The sequence below is a fragment of the Ascaphus truei genome, chromosome 9, assembly GCF_040206685.1.
Source record: "Ascaphus truei isolate aAscTru1 chromosome 9, aAscTru1.hap1, whole genome shotgun sequence".
In the NCBI taxonomy this organism is placed as follows: Eukaryota; Metazoa; Chordata; class Amphibia; order Anura; family Ascaphidae; genus Ascaphus; species Ascaphus truei.
The window spans coordinates 67,840,960-67,861,597 of record NC_134491.1 but is presented as its reverse complement, the minus strand read 5'-3'; the positions used below and the strand labels follow the sequence as shown (position 1 = coordinate 67,861,597).

The 20,638-nt window shown below is 42.8% G+C and overlaps 1 long non-coding RNA gene across 1 annotated transcript; it reads right to left on the bottom strand.

Annotated features, from left to right (window-relative positions):
- Positions 1 to 905: 905 nt before the first annotated feature.
- LOC142502331 (uncharacterized) lies at positions 906 to 20,231 on the bottom strand. The gene is made up of 3 exons (XR_012803741.1): positions 20,108 to 20,231; positions 9,024 to 9,131; positions 906 to 1,202 (listed from the first exon to the last, which is right to left on the bottom strand). It is a non-coding gene; the product is annotated as an uncharacterized LOC142502331 (long non-coding RNA).
- Between the last annotated feature and the right edge of the window lie 407 nt (positions 20,232 to 20,638).

The following is a 20,638-nucleotide window of genomic DNA, read 5'->3' as shown; positions in this document are numbered from 1 at the left end:
GACTATTTCAAATTAAACATCTGATTCTTGATAAAATGAGTATCGGATACCGATAACTTTATTTGAAAGCCCTTATATAACATTGTTGTTTGATTTCCCTTGAAGGAGCACAGACAACAGTGAATCCACTGAGTGACATCTACGAAACGCGTAGGGCTAGTGGCACAGCCACTATTTGACTGACTTTGGACGTTTAAGGACATTTGGCCTTGGAGCCCAACTTTCCCTTCAGCCTGCCAGCTGTTCCTTTAAGGCAACGGGCACTATCGCGCGCGGGCGCGCAGAGACTTCCTGTTGCTCCGTAGGAGGAAGTGAGGCGTGTGTCTACACGCGGTGCAGAGCTGTGGACCCCGCACACCAGCCCCCACGGCCGGAGCTGTTCCGGTTACCATCGTAAGGACTGACTGGTGTCTGAGCCGCAGTGGAGCAGAGGCATCACCCGCCAGGGAGATCATCTCTACCTAGGACTTGTTCCTACCATGCGAGTTTAAACCTTGCTGTATGTAAGTAGGGCTCCAATTTTTGTGCTCCGGATGACCTGCGGTTCCTTGTATTTGCCATTGTCGGTCTTGGCATAGTTCTTTTTAATAAATAATTATTTTAATAGTCGCTAGGATTCTTAACTGTTTGTGTGTATTAGTGCAGTACTGCTTACCCTACAGTGTTGCGCTATGATTTTTGTTTGTTTGTGTTCTTTTCTTTGCATGGTCTGTCGAGCAAGTGTGCGGATCCCTTGAGGAGTACAGGACATTCCACTGACTATTTGGCGCCAGGTTTTTCTTTATTTTGGTTTATTCTGTTAGTACTGGCAGTATCACCGGGCAGCCATCCTTTATTATAAGTTTTTTAATATCACACTGTGTATTACACTTTAGCGCTAGTTCACATTTTTTTCTTCACCTTATATAACATGCCAATAAATCTGGAGGCACAATAATAAATCCAGAGGCTGAAGGTAGCAAGGGGATTGCTGGGAAGAGCCTTCTGATCCTAAACAGACTTTGTAATTAGTAGGAACAGGGAAGAGAGACAGAAGTGATGTACAATGTTATGAATGCATCTTTCTTCTCCTGCATAGAGATGGGCATGTCGGCTAAATTCAAATCCGCCACAAATTAGCTAATTCGCTTCAGCCGGGAAAATCCGTGGATCAGTCCCAACAGTACAAATTCTATTTCATATCTGCACACAGCTTCCAGACCCTAAAGTATATGAGAAAGAGAGACCTATTTCAGTATAGTCCAATCCAGGGGTAGCCAAATCCAATCCTGAAGAGCTATCAACAGTTCAGGTTTTCAGGATATCCCTTCTTCAGCATAGGGGGGCTCACTCGGTGGCTCAGTCGAAGAGTTGGCTACTGAACACTATGTATACCAAGCCTAAGGCACTTTGTATGGAAGGGGGTACTGGTGTCAGGCCCAACAGAATCAGAACTCACAACCTCTGCTATTCAGGGAAGCAGCTGTAGTAGTGAGCTACTGTAGACCAGCTGCTGGGCTTATCACCACTTCTCATTTCCACTGTGTTTGCTCAAGTTCAGTAGTAGACATTATTTGGCAGGGTATTTTCTCCCAGGTTTCTAACCTTAGGGTGCATTGAGCCACTTTGTGCGGGCTGATCAGCTGTAATCATTACTGTGCTAAGCAGTGGACAACTGTAATTAAAACTGGTCCTTAATCTCAAGCATTGGCAGATAGCTCCCTTTGCTCCTTGGCTACCAGAGCTGACATATCCAGGGTCCCAGATAAATGAATTCCTTAACTAATGGAGGTGCATGGAGGGGACGTCCACTATTGGTTAAAAGACAGCACCCCATTTATCAAAGGAAAAAAATCAATGGGATGTTTTATTAATATATGTATATTTAATGCTGAGTTTTGCCCTAGCATGCAGATACTGTAAGCTGTAATACATAGCTCCTGGATGAAGGAGAGGGAGGACACTTAAACATGTTCAATGTCAAAGGGTCCTGCTATGCATTACGTACTCACATGGTACCACCATATGCAGCTAAAACCCTATTCTCAAGTGACACAATGTATCCATGTACCAAAGCAAACAAAAGTGTGATTTAGTTTTTGCTCTATGAAATTATACAGAAATGATTAGCAGAAAGTTGTATTTTCGGGAATTATTGATGCAAAGAAAAGATGATCGTCCAGCACATAGAATCTAAAACATCCCAATGTAATGTGGGTAACGCTTAATATAGAGGTGTGCAAACTGGGGGGCACGCAAGATTGTTCATGGGGGGCACAGCGGTTGCAGGTGCCCCATGCTCTTCCCCTAGGCATTTAAATGAATGCTGGGGGATCACGTGAGGCCTCTGCAACTTCACTTACCTTCTTTTCGGTGACGCGTCGCCATGGCAGGGGTCATGTGATGTCACGTTGGTATGGCAATGTGATGTCACGCGACTCCGCTGTGTCATTTGACGCTGGAGGGGAGGGCGTGAGCAGGGAGGGAAGCAGGCATGGGGGTGCAGCAGGGAAAGATTGCGCATCCCTGGCTTAATACACTTGTAACTGTACAGGAATTCCCCAAACCACACAGTAAAAACAGCAGAGCAAGATGGATGCACATGAGCTGGGCACATTTCAGGTTATAAGGTTGTGATGGTGAAGAGGTAGCCAGGCTCACTAATAAAGTTAAGCCCGTTTCGTTAACACACACACACACACACACACACACACACACACACACACACACACACACACACACACACACACACACACACACACACACACACACACACACACACACGTAACAAGGACTAATTGTAGTAAAGTATAAATGTAATACAATAAACTGTTATGTCAAAAGTGAATGTTGTTATTAGTTCTTACTAGGATTTTATTCAATTTATTTTTTAAAAAGCGGGGCTAGGAGCGGGGCTTGGAGCGGGGCTAGGAGCGAGGCTAGGAGCGGGGCTAGGAGCGGGGCTAGGAGCGGGGCTAGGAGCGGGGCTAGGAGCGGGGCTAGGAGCGGGGCTAGGAGCGGGGCTAGGAGCGAGGCTAGGAGCGGGGCTAGGAGCGGGGCTAGGAGCGGGGCTTGGAGCGGGGCTAGGAGCGGGGCTAGGAGGCGAGTAGATTTTTGGTTGATTTGTCAAGCACTATATATATATTCCTTTGGAATACAAGTTTCTTTGCTGTCGTCTCTTTTACCATCTGCATTGGTGGTAAAGTATGTTTTATATATATGTATATAGATATATATGAAAAAAAATATATATATATACAGACAGTCCTCGGTTATCCGACACAATGCGTTACTCAAAATGGCGTTGGATAGCGAAACGTTGTAAAGCGAAACACGTTTTCCCATAGGAACACTGTTTAAATGAAAGGTTCCGTTCCTGAAGGCATTTTTAACACTAAAATACACAAAATATTTTACGCAGACAATAAGATATACAGCACACACATAAATTATATAGTGTATATACTGTATTATATACACATAAACAACTTTGCAAAGCGTCGTAAGAGTGTTGGATAAGCCGTTTTGGCGTTGTAAAAATGAACATAGGTATGCATTGCATAGCGTTGGATAAGCCATTCGTTGTAAAGCGAGGACTGCCTGTATATCACTCAAAATTGTGTTTAGAGGGTCTTGGTGTAAGTGTGTTTTAGGGATATTTCGGGTATAAGGCTGAGTTTTAAAACAGTTTGTCTGTACCAGACTTTACTATTAAAAAAAAAAACAATTGCCTGCACCTGCTACTAGAGGAAGAGTTGAATAGTTGAAGGTTTTGTATCTTTTTTTTTATTTATAACTCATTTTATTGAAGTTTACCATCATACAACACAAAATACATGTGTCTTCACCTGAGATAACAATGTTATACCGTAAAATATGTATGTAACAAAGTGCAAATAAAGAAACAAAACAGAAGGGTGGGGTGGGGGTAGGGGGGGAATGTCCGCCTGTCCTCCTCTCATTCCACTTCTTGTTCCTATAACGAATGATTACCTGTTTCTGGGGCTCTTGTTGGTTCTCTCTGTGTGGCCTGTTCCTCTGCTTTCTAACCTATTTATTTTTCCTTCCTAGGTCTTATTGCCTCATTCTCGTCACTTTTGGGTCAGCAGAGAACGTGTTTCTAATACTATCATAGCAATACTGTAGCACCATTCACTCCTGGGATGTCTGTTTGTGCTAACCACATGATCCAGACTTTTAGAAATTTAGCGCCAGTATCATTAACCAAACTCGTTAATTTTTCCATCTGGCATACGAACCAAATTGTGTTTGTAATTGAGGTCATTGTAGGGATTTTGGTGTTTCCACAATGCTGCGATCTCGCACCTCGTCGCTGTTGCGAAATGCGCTACTAATTTATTTTGAGTTCTGGAAAGCCCCTCAGCGGCCTGTTCAGGAGGAACAGCCAGGGGTCCAATGGGAAGGTTTGTATCTTACTACAAATGTTGTTCATCTGTCAGCACAAGAATCGGTGAACATGGATTTGATGTCACTAATTTACCTATGTAAAAAGTAATAATACATACAAACTTTTTATATGTGACAAGGTTCATCTCACAATCTGACTTAATGAACAGGGTGATAAAGAAAGCTTCGTACTATTTAATTTTCATTAGTCTGAAGTGTGCCAATACCCACTTACTAGTTATATGTCAATTTGATTTAGCTATTGTTTTTAATTTAGTGTTCAAATGTATGCATGTCCTTGTTTGAGTTGAAGCTGTTCCTAATTTATAGTTCCGTAGAACAAACTAATTTGATAAATTATAGTACTAAGGCACTTTCGATATTGGTTTACTATCAAATTTGTATTTCTATTTTTAAAAAAATGACTTGACATGCAGTATCCCATTTCAGCGGAGTGGATTCAAAATAAGATGCCAAAAAGGAAATCCTTAGTTCTGCAAGAATAATGATGGCTGAGAACACACTCACATTTATTGTTTATTTTTTGTTTTTACAGTTTTAGAAAGGTTTATAAATTGATCATAATTGTTTTCTAAGAGTTCAAGGACACAAGCGATTTCTATCGAAAACATTGCCTCTTTTTATGAGTGTAAAATGAAGGTGAACTACGAGAAAATACCCCTTTGTTGAGAAGCAATGTGTTCCTGGCCCCTATTGCATCAAACGTGTTGACATTTTCTGATATTTTAACAATGAGACTGTTGAAGAGGGATTCTTAGGCTGAGGCCCCGCTGCACGCGTCCGCACGGCTGTCTTGCTTGCCGGCGGCGCGTGCAACTCACTCCACCGCGATCTGCGGTCTGCAGGAAACTTTTTCCCGGAGCGGGGTGCGTGGCCAAACGGGTCGGGGGGACGTGGCCAAACGGGTCGGGGGGACGTGGCCAAACGGGTCGGGGGTGGGGCCAAACGGGTCGGGGGTGGCCAAACGGGTCAGGGGGCGTGGCCAAACGGGTGGGGGGGGGGGCACGGCCATTGAGCCCGGGGAGAGGGGTTGAGTTTGTAGGTCTGGGAGAGGGGGAGAGGGTGATACAAGGGGACAGATCTGGTGCTGTAAAGTCTAATGTGTGAGAGATGACGGGGAGATATGTGCCGAATGCACAAAACACACACACAAGCTGCTCTCCTCCCCTCCTCCCCATTGGCTGACTCGTGTACCACGTGACGCGTCAGCGCTGCAAAGCACAAGGAGGTTGTAGCTCCAGCAGGCTGACGCGTCACAGTATGCAGCCAGCCCTGCCGGAAGGAGGCAGCGGGGACAAGGACCATTCAGGTAAGGGGCTGGTGGTCCCGCTGCGGCCGCGCACACCGCCGGCCGCAGCGGGACCAAGGCCTTAGTGTAAACTCACAAGGCAATTGGTTTTTTTTCCCCAGTATACCCATATCTTGTTTCATGAAGATAGTCTGGTGGCAGGACCCAGGTGCTGTTCTGGCAGCAAAACGGAAAATAGAACATGCACTCACAAAATATACAATTTGCAGAAAATGTAAACAAAAAGACCTCATCTGGATCTGGTTCGTGCTAGGATCCTACAGTATGCCCCGCCGCTAGGCATAAATAATCAGTACAATAGTAAAGAAAAAATGGATCAGCACTCAACAATAAATTCAGAATAATCGATAAAATGCCATGTAGACAAAGCAAATGTTGCAAAGCAGCATCGAATTTGAAATTTGAATGTGTGACCCACAGTATAGCACCGTTTGGACACATATACTCAGGCTGAATGATATACTTTTTACTTTATAGAAGAAACAAACACAGAGCGCACCAAAGGTGAAGGTAAAATGTATTATGCAGAACAAAGTAAGACAAGTGTAAACTTACATACAGTACAGGGAGAAGGAGTAAAGACACTGACTGGCACTGAGTGTGAAGCAGGGGAGCCTGGGAGAAGCAGCGGCTCAGTGAGTAAAGACACTGACTGGCACTGGTTTGAAGCAGGGGAGCCTGGTTCAATTCCCAGTGTCGGCTCCTTGTGACCTTGGGACACTTTATCTCCCTGTGCCTCAGGCACCAAAAAACCATAGATTGTAAGCTCCACGGGGCAGGGGCCTGTGCCTGCAAAATGTCTCTGTAAAGCACTGCGTAAAACTAGCAGCGCTATACAAGAACATGCTATTATTATTATTACAGTATAAGGTATCCGCAATTCAGTGGGTCATAAAATGGTTTTGCCTGGTTGGCAGTCAAGGAGCTGAGAGGCAGGGAGGATTTCTGACCAGTGTATCCCGCGCACTGGGATCAGCTGTTTCTCCGCTCTGTTTTGCCACTTCCGGGTTCGTGTGACCCATATGCTGCAGTCAGATGCATCTCATTCCCAAAGCCTGCAATCTCAGGCTCAGTGAATAGCAGTTTCACAAGACAGCAATTGTAACTCTATACCACAACGCGTTTCACACACTCATATGTGCTTCGTCGGTTTTTACTTTATACCCTGTGAGGGTCACACATTAAAATAGCAAATTCTTGCTGCTTTGCAAAACTAGCTTTGCCTACGTAGCATTTTATTGATTTATCCCTGATTTATTGTTGAGTGCTGATCCATTTTCTCTTTACTATTCTCTGGTAGCAAAGAAATGAAACATGTATTTAGAGCCATGTTTTAAAAAAAAAAAATAGCTTTTACGGTGCAGAGTTTTGTTTATTTTATTTATAGCATTAAATTAAAAGTAGGATTCAAGGCGCAGCCTCCTTTTAGGACCGGTGTGTACTAATGGCAGTGTCGTGTAAAGGGTTACATCTGGGCAATTAAGGTTTTTTTTCCTTTTACCCAAATCAGAAACCTATACACACTCATTTGTGATTCTTAAGACACACTTGCTTAAAGAAGCATATGAGGAGCACCGTGGCTAATACTATACACACGATACATAAAGCTTGGCCCCCTGCAGACGCACTTACCAGAACTCCCTCCTAATGTCTCTGTATGTTCTCCCTACCTACCAATTAGACTGTAAGCTCCTCGGGGCAGGGACTCCTCTTCCTTAATGTTACTTTTATGTCCGAAGCACTTATTCCCATTACCTGTTATTTATATTATCTGTTATTTATATGATTACCGCGTGTATTACTACTGTGAAGCGCTATGTACACTAATGGCGCTATATAAATAAAGACATACAATACAATCATTTAACGTGAGTTTGTAAAGATGGTGAACTGAGTCTTGGGAGGGGGTTGGTTTCGTCTGGCTGCTCCCTTTTGTGTTTAACAGGAGTTTGCACAGGTAAAGATCACCCTGTCCCCCCTCCCTTATTGTTACTGGTTCTCTGATAAGAACAGGGTGGGATAAGGGTAAATAAAATATTTGATTGACAAACACTTCTCCATTCTGAGGCCCCAAAGAAATTAAACTTGTAATTAATCACCACCCTCCGGGGGAAAAAAAAATGAAACACAAATATTTAATTTTAGCACGGTTAGGTTTGTTTAGGGAAGTCACTTAGGTGGTTACATTCTTTGCAAAAGGTTGTTTTTCCAGTTTTGGAATATAAAGATATGTCCCAACGTCATCAACTTGAAGTGCATAAATATACTGCCACCTAGTGTCTATGTGTGGTACTTGAAAGTATGGGAATCAAGGCATACGCTACTGATTTTGACAATACTACTTTATCCTCCAAAACTTGTATTAAAACGACATATGAAAAGAGAAGTCTACTCATTAAATTACAGTAATAGAGAAAGTGCTCAGTCATCCCTATCATTAGTACACATATTTTATAATAGAACAATGCCTCATTTCACACTGGAGCACACTAAATATAGGAAACATATGATAGCATTTGCATGTTTTCTACAGGTCCCCTGCTGCTTAATTCGCCCGCTGTTACATGTTGTACAGTGGTTAAACTACAGATAAGGATTCTGGGTAATGACATGGCAATGAGACCACTGAGTGTGCAATGGTTTAGACTCCTATCCATTTTAAAAGGGATTTTCCCCTAGTGGTTTTACCTGCCACATTACACAGCTTGTACAGCAATACCTGGATTAAGTAAGTGCAGAGTTTAATAACCCACTCAGACACAACGGATTTTTGTCCTTTTAGACTCGTGAGTTTTTACAGAAACAAAAAATGATCGAGTGGACGACCGCTTGCTATGAAAAAAAAAAACTCCTTAAAAAAGCGCCATAGTGGGCGTGAAACATGTGGGAGGAGGAGTTTTGTCATTTTATGTAGTTTTCATTAAAGACTTTTTTAACCTTCATATCTGGTGAGTTCCCCAACTTCTTTTCATAGCAAGCGGTAGTCTCCACTCGATCATTTTTTGTTTCTGTTGCTGCCTGGATCGGAGGACACCCCCGGTTTCACCATTGTTGCGGGGGGAATGGATTAGTGGTGACACCTTGTGAGCGCGCGGCTCTACACCACTTCATTTGGAAGGAGACGGGGGTAAGATGAAGCTTCTCAGGGGGTCACACAGCATGGTGGGTATCCAACCTCTCTGTAAGTACCCCGCTTCTTATACCTTGCTTAACCCCTTGGTTTTTCTCCCCTCTCCCTGCATCTATACTTATATGTACCGGGCATTGCTATCATCAATTGAAAAGACTGTTATTTGATTTCACTTACCTTTTTGCTTTTGGAGCTGATATTCGTTTTTTTGTTCTGTTTCGTGAGTTTTTACAACTGATTCTGACCCAAACTTCAAACAACACAACAACAAAAAGACAATTATCCCTAGAAGAAGAAAAAATAATCTGTGCTAAATTATAAAGCAGATCTTAAAGACATTATAATGATAGACATTTTTGGGGACCCTGCAAAATATTATTTTGCATAATTATGTATCGTAAAACTGTGAAAAATTTGTCAGTAAAATATAAGACCAAGTTGGAAAAATGAAAAAAAGATGACTTTGGGATGTTTTTTTTTTTGGTCAATGGAGAAGGGACTGCCCCTTTAAATGCTTTGCTGCCAGTATGTTGCAGGACCCACTGGCATGGAAAGGGTTGACGCCTTTGCTTTTAAAGAGGCCTGTCATGCTTTAACATGCAATTCACATTGCATGTCCTCAAGCAAAAGGGTCAACAGAGAAGGGCTAAAAGAATTTAGCACTATTGCCCCACTTGATGCCCAGCAGTGACCTTTGCTGTATTGAACATGTAGAAAATAAAAGATATTTTTCAATTTTATGACAGAGATACAGAAGGTTCATAATTTGCATGTGTCTATTTATTTTTAAAAATGTTTTACCAATAAATAATACATTGAGTTACATCTTGTTTGCAGGTATGTCCTAGTCACAGCTATGATAACAATGCGTGGTTACAGTAAAGCAGCAAACATGTTAAATCTTATGGGTTTTTATTTTTAATAAATCGGTATTCTAGTATTAGATAATAGTGACTGTTTTTTCTTTCTTAATTCAACCCTCAATGCCATTTTTAATTAATCTTAACATACTGAGCATTCTTAGGTTTCTGTAGCAGGTTTTAGCACACCTCACCAGCAGTGCAGGGTCTTTGTAACACTTTCCTGTTTGTGATCATTTGTTTCCAACATTCCCAGCAGTTTGAGCTGCAAACTGTAACAATAGTCAATGTTACCTTAGTAATTTCCGGATACAATCTAGCTGCTGAGTTACTGTACACTGACTGAAGGATTGATAGGGAACTGAAAGGCGGCCATTTAGTTAGGCACACAATCAGGATTTTTGCAGATTTATAACAAGAGCACCAAACGATTGCCAGCTTAGGTAAGAATGTAACAGCAGAAGAAAAAACAGAGCACTATTACTGGAACTGGAAAAAGAAAAACTGAGCGTGCATAAGCCTTAAAAAGGAATTATTTAATGGTCATAGAAACAAACAAAGCGAAGTGTCGCCCCACCAACGCGTTTTGTGCAAGAAGCCATTTCTCAAGGTATATTTTATTAGGTAAGAATGTAGAATTATATATTGTCACATGTCTTACATATAGAAATAAGAAAGGAAAAACGTGGGGGGGATGTAGTATTGCTGCTTTAAATGAACGGGGTTATACATTATATTTAAAGACATTTCATGAACAGTTCACGATAATGCCATATTTGCCCGATTATAGGGCGACCCCGAAAATAAGCAGCTGGAAAGAAAAACGTTTACACACTCACTCTCAATGTATGTGTCTCTCTTTCTCTGACTCTGTGTGTGTCTCTGTGTGTGTCTCTGTGTGTGTCTCTTTCTCTGACTCTGTGTGTGTCTCTGTGTGTCTCTCTCTGTGTCTTTGTGTCTCTCTTTCTCTGACTCTGTGTGTGTCTCTGTGTGTGTCTCTGTGTGTGACTCTGTGTGTGTCTCTCTCTGTGTCTTTGTGTCTCTCTTTCTCTGACTCTGTGTGTGTCTCTGTGTGTGTCTCTGTGTGTGTCTCTGTGTGTGTCTCTGTGTGTGTCTCTGTGTGTGTCTCTGTGTGTGTCTCGGAGTTATAGGTGTAATATGTGCGGAGGTCAGTGAGATTGTGACTGGACAGGTGTAGGAGTGTTGCCCAGCTAGCTACGGACAAGCCCTGGGCCTCGCGACCCTTTCAAAGGTTAACAGAAAAGCCACTGGGTTGGCTGGCTTCATTTTTCCCAGGAAACTGGTGGGCTGTCCGGAAGTTCTGGTCTGGTAGACCGAGGGGACCAGGATAGCACATTGATCAGCCTTTGATCTTGGGCTGCCTGCCGCTGGATTTGGAGCGGGATTTGCTGCTGCGAATGCTGCAGTATTAGTCTGGTTTACTTGTCCTGTTTGCTGTTCTGCCAGGCTTGCTCCTACATTCGTTGTCTATTTTGCCTGACCTGTTTTCCAGGCTGCTCCTACATTAGTTGTCTATTTTGCCTGACCTGTTTTTCATCCTGCTCTGCCAGCTGCTGGGTTATGAGCTGAACTTGCTCTTGCAGTAGTAGTACATTTTGTCGGGCCGGCTCCTGAAGAAACCCCATAAAAAATGTTCCATTAATTTTTTTCTGTGTGGCCCTTCAGATGCAGGGGCGGCTTAGAAACCCACTCCAACCACCATATGTTGTAGTGACAACACAACTACACGTGGGTTTGTCTGAATATAGGCTTTTTATTTAGCCTAAAAAAGGTGGAACAAAATAGAGCTTATCTTAAGCATATAAACGGTTAACAAAAACAAAAGTCTTTGATAAGGGCTTTGTCCTTTTCCCAGCAAGGGCAGTTCCAGTCCAGGAGACACCAGAGCAAGTTCCAATATAAACAGACCGTGCTGCAGGCTTCTCTCCCCTCAGAGCTTCGACGTGCATCTCCCTCATTCAGATCGGGACCCAGAGCACTGAGAGCTACAGACTTTTAAGACACTGTAATGAGCCAGGTGAGCAGGCTAAGGCTAAGGCCCCGCTCCCAGAGTCAGCGCACCTGCGCTGCTGACAGGCGGTGCGCTGAGATACACAGACCGCGATCTGCGGTCTGTAGGGAGCCGGAGCGGGAGGTGGGCGGGAGGTGGGAGGTTTGATCGGGAGGTGGGCGGTTTGACAGGGAGGGGGGGCGTGGCTTGAGCGGAGGGACCCGCTACTCTCCCCCCCCTCCCTCCACGGACTCGGGCTGGAGCTGGAAGGTAAGTTTAAACACACACACGCAGGCACTCATTCATACACGCGCACACACACACACACAGGCAGGCACTCACGCACTCATACACACACACACGCGCGCACACACACAGGCAGGCACTCACGCACTCATACACTCATACACACACACACACACACACACACACACACACACACACACACACACACAGACAGAGGCAGGCACTCGGGCACACACACACACACACAGACAGGCACTCACGCACTCAGACACATACACACACAGACAGGCACGCACTCAGACACACACACAGAGAAAGGCACTCACCTGCTTTCACTCCACACTCCTCCCCGCTCCCCGAAGCCTCTCCTCCTCCCGAAGCCTCCCCTCCCCATTGGCTCACAGCCACACACGTCACGCGTGAACGCTAGGAAACACCATTCTCTGGTGTCTCCAGCGGCTGACGCGCTACAGCGTGTAATCAGCTGTGCAGCCAGTGGGGACCGGGACCGGCTCGCGAGGATTCCCCTGCTGGTGGGGAACTCGCGACCCGCCGCCCGCGCCAACGAGCGCAGCGGGACCGAGGCCTTAATCCAGTCAGCCTGTTCTCAGGCTGAGATTTAACCTGCTCAGTGTGCTGGGCTCAACCTTTAAACATTGTTCTCTCATGCATAACAATCAGACAGGGAATCCACCCAGTCACAAGTGGTTTTATGGAAATATAGTGGGTGTGGGTTGTAATCATTTAAATATACTTCGCAGGTCTCATTAGCATAAATCCTAGGTAGCACAGGTGTACTCCTTTATGAGCACAGAGGGCTCTCCCTATGTTATTTAGAGGGAGCTTTGAGGGGATATGTTTACAAATAGAGACACTACTACATTTAATCCACCCTTCCCCCCCCAAAAGCCCTATTTTAGATACTGGAGGGAACTCACAACACCTATCTCGCCTCTTTGAAAACAAATACGAGTTGTTTGAAGCGGTTTAGCCTGTTGCATTTAGCGATGTTACTAAACTTCAGCGAGTTGTAAAAAAAATGAGTTTGGTCATACCGCTCGGATTTGCAGATTCGGAATGAAACCGCTTCCACCCAGTTTGGATATGCGAGAAGGGTTTAGATCAGTGCTTCTCACCCTTTTTAACCCATGCCCCCTTTTGATAAACCTCTCATGTCCCCTTTCAAACCTGCTCTCCCCCAATAATTATATTTGAAATTTGAACTATCGCCACTAAAAACAAATCAAAGTATTTGTAAATGTAGAAAAAAATATTTAGATCTTCAATTTTTTCTTAAAATTAAACATATATTATTTGCTTCAAATATTATGTATGTAAGCATTGTGGGTTCCTGTGTGCCACACGCTTTTGGATTCTAGGCACTCTGGAAGACAGAGCACAGCGTAGGTCACTTTCAATCTTGAGCCTGTTGCGCTGCTTTGTTTTACTAGACACAAGTGTAGAAAAAGCAGCTGATGACACGCAGAGGCTGGTCACATGTTTGGGTTGAGCAGATAGATATTTTAACCAAAAATTCTCCAAAGTGATTTGCTGGAAGTTATCTTTGGCAATAGAATTAAACTTGAGTTCCAAAAACTCCTCTTGGAGATCCTCTGGCAAAAACTGAACATCACTGGTAAAAGGGTAAGGGTTTCTCACAACGTCCAAATGGGATTTTCAGTCACGACATGTGGGAAATATCGCCCGGATTCATCCTGCAGACAGACTAGATTTCAATTTTTTTTCCTTGAGATCATTTTCGAGAACCTTGTAATTGAGAACGTCATCAAGTCGAGAAAATTAAGTGACATTTTTAACACCAAATTGCTCTATCCATAGCTGGAATTTGGCAATAAATGCTTGAATTATATCATAATGAGCAATGATGGTGGGGTTTGTACCTTGAAGCTTCAGGTTCAATGTGTTCAAGGAATCAAATATATTTGCCAGATATGTCATGCTCAACTGAACTGAAAGCTATCATTTTTGAAAGCTTCAAGAAGTTTGTCTTTTCCCTGGTATTCAAAAAATAGGGTGACTTCTTCCTTCAGCTCATAAATCCGGCCAAGCATATTTCCCTTTGACAACTAATGAAGATCAGGGTGGAACAGAAGAATTTTGTAATTGGCTCCCAAATCTTCACAAAGGAAAGCAAATAACTTGGGGTTTAACGCACTGTTTTTTCACATAATGAACAACTTTGAGAGCGAAGTTGAGGTCTTCTCGTAGATCGCTGGACAGAGTTTGGAAACCAATGCTCAGCGGTGAATGATGCAGTGGATCCCAAAAACAGATTAGTTTGTTTCTTTGATGTTTGCCAACAATCCTGACCATGAACCCAGCATTGCTGGAGCACCATCAGTGCAAACTCCAACCAATGTCTTCTAATCCAGCTCATTCATTTCAAAGACTTTTGACACAGCTTCAAAGATATCATCAGCTTTAGTGGTCGTCTCCAAAACTCAAGAAAACCACGTTTCTCCTTCCACATTATCTTTAGCTGCATGTCACACATAGATAAGTAGCTGAGCACAATTTCCTTCATCGGTCGTTCATCACAACTAAGAGCAGAAACGGGCAATAATTGTATCTTTTCCAAAATTTGAAGTTTGATATCCTCTGATAAATCATTAATTCATCACTTGACTGATGGACAAGGACATTTTCTGAAATTTCTTCTCAATTTCCTCTCCAAGCTAAATGTTGGCAGCACTCAGAATACAAGGCATCACAAGAGTTTCTCCAATGGTGTGAGTTTTTTTCCTCTTTATTAATAGGGCTATTTCATATGAAGCTTGCACAGGTGATGCGGATTCCTGATTAAACGTTTAAGTACTGTTCAATTTCATGTGCTTTGCAGCAAAAAACTCCACCGTTTTTTAAGATAAGGTTTGCGTGATTTTGGCTTAAATGTCGTTCAATTTGACAGGGTCGCATGGCTTCACTGCTCAGCATTTTTAGACATACAACACACTGAGGAAGATGTATCCCATCCTTTGGTAATAAATGTGAATCCATACTTAATATAAGTCTTGTCAAATGTTGTTTTTTTTTGCCACCTTCTTAAAGTACCCTGAAGAAAAGAAAAAATTAGTTTTTTTCTTTTAATTTGTGAACATCTGTCAGAGAAGGGCCCACTTTGTCGATATTGAGATATGAGCATATTCATAATCTGTGATAACAAACGAGTAAAAAAAAAACAATTCTTCAATGAGTTGAAAAATGTTCACACGTTCACATTTAATTCCAGACTTTTGTTTGTGCGCACTACAAATACTAGACTATTTTATGATGTATTTTTGTACTAAAACACTAATGTTTATTTTGATATAAAACATTAACTCAGCTTAAAACAGTAAAACTGCAATTCCCACTTCAACTGCAGTGAACATGGCTGCACGGCGTCAAATGGCGTTATAATGAGGCACTCCACAGGTACTGTTTAGCCCCTCATATCATCCAGAAAATACTAGATATTCAGGCTGATCTAGATCCAAAAATGAACATTAGAACTTGTTGTATTTGTGTGACAGACAACAGAAATGCACATGGATAATTGTGGGAATCTAATAATCATTCAATCTATAGCGCCTAACTCTTAATCAAGTTGTACACACAGAAATAACACAGGTGCAGATCTAATATTCTTGCGCCACCGCTATTTCCACGTTGCCTAACCAGCTCTAAATCGGCCCCTTTAAATGGATCATAAAGGCCAGGGCCATACTTAGTCATGCTGAAAAGTGCTTATAGAGTAGCACTACTTAGTCAATATTGTCATGTACGGTATCATCTCTGTGTGCTTAATATATCAAGAAAGGTTTCAATATTAAAACAATGAAGTAACATTATCCCAAGTAATGAGATTCATGATTTCCCTCTGTGTGCTGCCATGTTCAGCGTTCTGTGTCTCTCTGCTGTCACCTCCTGTGATGTCATTTATGGCTCTGCCCGAGATAGGGAACGTTTGGTGACAGCGGGAGGTGGAGTTGAAGAGAGTGTGATTTTAATATAAAGTTTTCATTTGAGACTGTGATACTGTATATCAGCAGCGCGTTAGCAGTACTTATGCTGCTGGATAATTTACACGAGCCCCGTTGCATCTTGCTATCCTCTATGGAAAATTACAATTACTGTGAATTTATATTGATGTCTGAGGCTTGGAATTTCTTGTACCATAAATGACATCATAAAAGTGGCAACATGGCAGCTTCCTTTAAATGTTCATAGCGGCAATGTTAATGGCCGTTCATAACTTAAATGTCCTACAGTAAGTGCCTTTTTTTTTTTAAATAATAAAAATAACTACAGTATTAACAAGAAGAATTTGTCATTTCGAGGTGATCTTACAGTAAAATATTTCTGTCATTTGAACTGCTAAACTACATAGATACATTGCTCAACCTTAATAAAATAATTTTAGATTTTATGAATTCACTGAAATAGCAGACAATGTTTCAGCTGTTGTAGCCTTCATCAAGATGCTTAGTCCAGGATTCATCATGACACGTTGCGGGGTATTGATCCTTGATCGGTAGTAGCGACCATTGACTTGAATGGCAGTTAGGGCTGGATCAGGGTGGAAATCCCCTCTTGCAGTTTGATGAATCCAGGCCTTTATTCTGTAAAGGGTAATAGACCTGCAAGGAAAGCCCCCTTTTTAAGTAAATGGGGCTTTTGGGTGATAGCTCCGGATCGGCACTATTGTAGTTGACAGAATAAGGTCCTTAGCTCATTACACATTATTCTGCTTTTTATACCACACTCAACTAACAATTTAAGGATTAAGAATTGTATATTGTATAGAATTTCCGACACCGCAGTATAACATTTAGTAACAATTAAAATAAAAACTTATATGGAAAATTAAATGATTGGGTCTTGAGGAAGAAAAAAGCCATAACTATTTTTTTCTATTTCAGGGAACGCCTGGTAAAATGAGGGATTCACCGTGTACTGGTTTACAACCTGTCTTCTAAGGGTTAGAAGTAAAGTACCATCGGTTATTACAATTCACTCTTTCTTGCATTCACACCTTTGACCTCCCAATAATGAACCATAATGTTCAATGAGCTTAGCTTATGTATTACCAGCTCCATGCTAGCAGCATTGTTATGGTTATCACAGTAACGGCTTGTAACAGCTCTTATTTACAATTATAGATCAGATTCAAACTGCCTCAGGTCACTGGCTGTGCTGGGGATGTCTGAATGATACATAATGGATTCCAGTGCTGCTTAATATGTCTAGTTTAACCCGTATGCATTGCAGAATAGTGTAACTGCTGGGTTGTTAATAGGATTACTGGTACACCCGAGTTGTAAATAAGAATAGTATTACTCCGGAGTTGTAAATAGGAGTACTGGCACACCCAGGGTGCACCGACAGGGGGGAGAGCTGGGACACCTTTCGGGGGTCTGGAGGCTGCGGGGGGGGGGGGGGGGGGTGGAGGGGTTGACAGAGGTCGGGCCCAATTTCCGCATCCAGCTCTCTCCAGCTGTGGCCAGGCTTCACCCCAAGTACGTCCCCTCACCCGCGCTCCTTTTGGCAACGTATGTTTGGCCCATCCAGAAGTCGGGCCTAAATCCTCATCCACTGGTGGGATGGGCATGGCACCCGAGGCCTCTGTGTGGGTGTGTTTGATGGGGTGGTGTATTGAGTGTGTGGTGGTGGTGGGGGGGGTAGTGTGTGTGTGGAGGGGCGATTGAATGTGGGGATGGGGAATTGAGTGTGAGGAGGAGAGGGTGAATTGAGTGGGGAGGGGATGGGGGAATTGAGTGTGAGGAGGGATGGGGGGAATTGAGTGTGGGGAGAGAGGGGGGATTGTGTGACGAAGGGGATTTTAAAAAGGCAAAATAATGACAATTGAGGGCAAATTGAAGGCCCTGCGGCCACTGAACGGGTTAATAACCCCTTTTCATCTTTTCTCTTCCAATAAGCCATAGTATTGTGACAAGGGGGGGGAAATTGCTCTGTTATCAGACCTCGGAAAGGTTCTCTTTCTCTTTTAACATTAATCTTTCTTATTCAGCCCTGTCACACTTAATATTCCGCTCTGTCGCTCTTGCAATCTCAGAGCTTTGCATTTTTATTGTTCGTTTATTTTCATCCCTTGGCTAGAGCAATAAAAAAAACTATTCAGAAATGATCATTCTCTGCTTTAATTTCACCAAGCGCCAGCAGATTCATTTCACACGTAATAAGGTACTCTGACCATTTACCCAGTTTTAAAATACACACCGTTAAGTTCTTGCAAAACAAATAATTTTCTGCTTTCTACAGTAATTATTGCTATATTTTTAGCTATTATGCAATGTTCTGTACAATGCTCGTAAAATTGGATACCTCTTTTAAAATGGTCGCTATCTCCTTTTACAAAGTAATAGGAGCGTGCACTTTGACATCTACCTAAAATGCTATGAAGATGTGCTGGAGAAGATTTAAGCCCATATTTACGAAGGGGTGCTAAACCCAGAGGCATTAGGGGGTATTCATTTCATTTTTAAAGGTGTTACCCCCTTGTAAGGGATGCAGCTATGTATGCATGCTGCCCCCTTAATGGCTCCTCTCTGCAGTGTGCTAATGCTGGGGTGCGCAAACTGGGGGCACGCAACATTTTCTGGGGGATGGTCAAGGCAAGGTAAGGGGAAAGAGCAGGGGGCGCAGATTAAAAAATTTGCGCAACCCTATGCTAATGAGTCACTCAATTATAGACATACCCGCAGGCCAATAATGGTGACTGATGAAGAGGAGGGACTAAGGGGAGAGTGTTTAAAAATCTCTGGCAGAGCACAAGGGGAAGAGCTGCCATGACCCCGAGGAACTTCTGGATGATCTGGAGGGACCAGGGGAGCTGGGTAACAAGGTCACAGACAGAGCCACTAGTGGAGTCGGAGCAGAGCAGCAGCCTACCAGACCAAGGGAGGTGTGAGTGACTATAGAGAGATCCACACCACTGACAAAGGGTACCGAAGGCTTTGCGAAGAGACAGGCTTGCTACAGTTACAGACTTTCTATAAGAGATCCAATGGTGTACCGAACCCACACACGGACCTCCTATAAAACAGGATTGGGTGGAAATGGCTTAGACTGTGCCTGTTAGGGAATTATCCTCCTGTCTGATGATTACAAATATATATATATACACACACACACACACACACACACACACACACACACACACACACACACACACACACACACACACACACACACACACACACACACACACACACACACACACACACACACACACACACACACACACACACACACACACACACACACACACACACACACACACACACACACACACACACACACACCTAGAGACTGTGTATATCATTTATATATAATAGTACACATTTTGGGGTGGTAACCAGCTTTGCTAGCCACTCAGTTAGAACGGGCAGGAGCTGTTGTTTAGGCTGTCTCCTATGAAGGAGTAGATGTTTATTTTATGATTTTTTTATGATTTTTATGATTTATTTTGCCTTAAAGGGATATATATATATATATATATATATATATATACATACACACACACACACACACACACACACACACACACACACACACACACACACACACACATGTAGAGGTATCAGTACCGTGTTAGCCGAGCTTCAATAATCAAAAAATAAATAGATGATACCGTTCTGTGGCTAACTAAATGCTTTTATTTGTGCGAGCTTTCGAGATACACTGATCTCTTCTTCCGGCGATGTTACAATGAATGAAGCAAAAGGTATACTTAAAAACAGTGTCTCTTGGAATGTTATCTGTGCTGTTCCTTCCCCCGGTGTGGATGTGTTTTATGGCTAGAGGTGTCAAAAGGTTACTGAAAGCAAGTGAAGAAAGAGTGTGTATGTGTATCAGTGTGAATAAAAATGAATGGAGAGCCCACAGTATATACAGTACATATTTATATATATATAGATATATAAATAGATAAGAGCTAAACTTTATATTGCTGTGCCTAGAGACTGTGTATATCATTTATATATAATAGTACACGTTTTGGGGTGGTAACCAGCTTAGCTAGCCACCCAGTTAGAAAGGGCATATATATATATATACCCACTACCCAAAACCAGACCAAAAAACAATTAAGCAATCAATTAAAGAGCGCAAATCCTGCGAACCTGTACAACTGCTGGAGTAGGAGCCTTGATTGCGAGTGACGTCACCGTGATGCAGGAATCCGTTGTGGAAGACTAATAGCTGATCACTAGCTCCCATGGCTGTCTTAGCGTTCGTGGTAGCCATGGTGATCGGTCCTGTGTTTACAAACCTAATGCGCATGCGTAGCGCTTGTCTTACGGCCAATTCAGCAGCTGTAGGAGTTATGACGCGAAGGGGGGAAATAACGGAGGAACAGTGCAAGTGAAGGAAGGGGGGGAAGCGGGGAAAGGACATGAACGCTTATGGAAGGATTTGCAGAAAGTGTCAATGTGACACAAGTCCTGGCGATAGAAGGGATATAGCATATTACAGATTACTGGTCTCTGAAGTAGAGGCACACTACACATTCTTGAGGTTAACCAAATGAATTGACAAACATAGGTCCTTGTGAACTCTATAATGTCCCATGGTGAGATATAATAATGTCCCATGGTGAGATATAATAATGTCCCATGGTGAGATATAATAATGTCCCATGGTGAGATATAATA